This window comes from Pinus tabuliformis, chromosome 2_2, assembly GCF_031772625.1.
Source record: "Pinus tabuliformis cultivar Carrire ecotype Pingquan chromosome 2_2, CPIR1, whole genome shotgun sequence".
In the NCBI taxonomy this organism is placed as follows: domain Eukaryota; kingdom Viridiplantae; phylum Streptophyta; class Pinopsida; order Pinales; family Pinaceae; genus Pinus; species Pinus tabuliformis.
The window spans coordinates 735,399,116-735,401,608 of record NC_142300.1 but is presented as its reverse complement, the minus strand read 5'-3'; the positions used below and the strand labels follow the sequence as shown (position 1 = coordinate 735,401,608).

General features: G+C 42.5%; 1 long non-coding RNA gene across 1 annotated transcript; it reads right to left on the bottom strand.

The window, feature by feature from the left end:
• Positions 1-635: 635 nt before the first annotated feature.
• LOC149194756 (uncharacterized) lies at positions 636-1,414 on the bottom strand. The gene is made up of 3 exons (XR_016255114.1): positions 1,173-1,414; positions 973-1,054; positions 636-889 (listed from the first exon to the last, which is right to left on the bottom strand). It is a non-coding gene; the product is annotated as an uncharacterized LOC149194756 (long non-coding RNA).
• Positions 1,415-2,493: the final 1,079 nt, after the last annotated feature.

Sequence of the window (2,493 nt, the reverse complement as noted above, 5' to 3'; positions counted from 1 at the left end):
AAACAAGAATGAGCTTATCATAGCATTTATCAACCCGTGTTCCAAAAAAATACAGTGTTAGCGGACACGGTAATATGAAAACCGCTCCGTGGAGCAATGAACTGGAAGAGAATATATCCATGTTTATGAAACCCTGTGCATGCAAATAAAGAGAGAAATACATTTACGCATCCAAAACCCTGTACATGGAAATAGAAAGGGAAACTGTATCCGGTATTCAAACCCTATGCATGTAGACCGAAAAGAGACACATAGGTACATACAGAATCCTGTGCATGCGAATCCAAAGAAATTATACAGGTACATATATACAAGAATCCGGTTCACGTAGCTACGAGCATGGCATATATGCAGAGATATGAGATATCTGTGTATCCATTTACAATCAAACTCAGGCATGTATATATATACAGTGCGACATTACCTTAACAAAGGGAAACTATTATATTAACTCGGAAAGTTGTTCAAATGTCTATGTAATACTAAGCAGACTTAATAAACGATAGTAACAAGGAAATGCAGAACAAGCAGAAACTATAACCGAGATAATTCATAAGTCCGCCATTGTAAATACGAAGAAAGAACAGTAATATGATATGAACCCTTGTTCTATCCTAGCATGGGTAACATGCGGACTAAACCCATTCATGATGAGAACTGGAAAACGGCCCTACGGGCTTAAGACTGTAGTATAATCCATGTATAAACTACAAAATACATATAGTGTTCAAATGACAAATGCCGAATGGCTAAACTGTGGATAGCCTTCTCTTAAAACAGGTCATGAATATAACCAGAAACACGAAAGGAAAACTTGACACAGATAGCGTGGTGCCTCATAAAGAATACCTCGGCAAGCAAAACGCCGAGACCTTCCTCGAGCAGCAGGCTGCACAAACGTATTGCAAACCCTCAATCGATGGCTGCGAGCTTGTGTGAGCAGGGTTAATATAAGTAAAACCAAACACATACCTGTGGCCGCCGAGGAGGTGGGTTCTCCCTGGGTGAACGCCTTGGCACCAACCGATGGATACCGATAGCTCGGTGGCATGCCCTGCAGACCAGAGGAAACATCCATTAGAAGTTATTACACCTTATCAATCTCATAAATGTCTGCGATGAACTGAAGGGTCGAAGGTCTGCGATGAACTGAAGGGTCGAAGGTTAAATACCTGAGACGGAACTATTTCAGTCACGTTATAGTTTGCAGAGCAACCACTGGTGAAGAGATTAACACTGTTAGAGCTGAGCCAGAGGAGGAGCGCCGAGAAAGAGCCAGAAGGGCCGAACAAATGAACAGCCTCCGCAAGCGTCGGAATGAAGTTAAGTAAAGTCATCAAACCTCGTGTTAACCTCAACCGTTTGATTCTTTGGCTCGATCCTGACCGTCTGTGCAAGGCGGGAACCCCAGGCGTAGAGATCAAGGCTCCGGTGACCGAAGCGTCACATGGCCTAAGGAGCCAGTACTCGCCACCTGCCATGGAAAGGACTGCGGTCTTAAAACCAGGCATGAGCTGGCACCTGCAAGAGCTGCGGCAGGACCGCCGAAGCCCGAGCCGCATTAACTTTCCCTGAGAATAAATTGGTGAACGAGAGCTAGCTACATTAAAGACAGTAAGTACATGAACCCGCGTGGCCTGGTGTGGAAGCCACGTAGTTCATAAACATTCCAAGTTGCAATAGTAACCAGAGCATTGCTATTAGCTTTTCATACGTGGCATAAGTATGAATGTATTTACCATATATACAGACATAAAGTTTGGGAGGCGTATGGTTTACATATAACAAATGTTAGAATTTAGCATAGAGTAAAAATTTTTATGTATGTGCGCGATGGTGTGACAGTAGTATTGGGTCTAATCAAAACCAATACATTATTCGGGGAGGGCGTATACTGCTTCGCGCATCCAGGCAGTATTTTCCCACAGTTTAATCGAAATCAATATATTATCTGACGGTGGGCGTATATTGCCCCGCGCATTTATGGATGCATAGCATAGTAAATAAAGCTTGCCCTATTATTGTAATGTTCCATCATGTCAATCACATATAAACACGTGTTTTAAAAATGCAACAGGAATCAAGCGGCTTTAATTATATTGCACGATAAACGCTGGGCTGGCAGTGCGCAGTCACCCGACAGAGGGTGGAGTGATTAGCCTGGAAAAAATGAAGTGCAAGCAAAAGGAATCACCGAACCGGAAAGATTCCTTCCAGCTTCCTCCGATCCAAACCTAAGAAAAGGTCCGTGGTCACGTGGAGATGATCAGAAGCTTCTTTCTTATCTAATCGACAGACGCACGCCCGGTTGCTCCTGGACCTCCGTCGCCAAGCAGGCTGTTAAACGCCTTAGTTTGAGCAGGAGGAATTGCTCGGAAAGTTATAGAAATTCTAGTTATATTTAGAAAAAATTTGGCAAATATTTTTGTAAATCTAAGTTATAATTGTTAAATTTAAAAAATTAATTCGCAAATATTTTTGTAAATCTAAGTT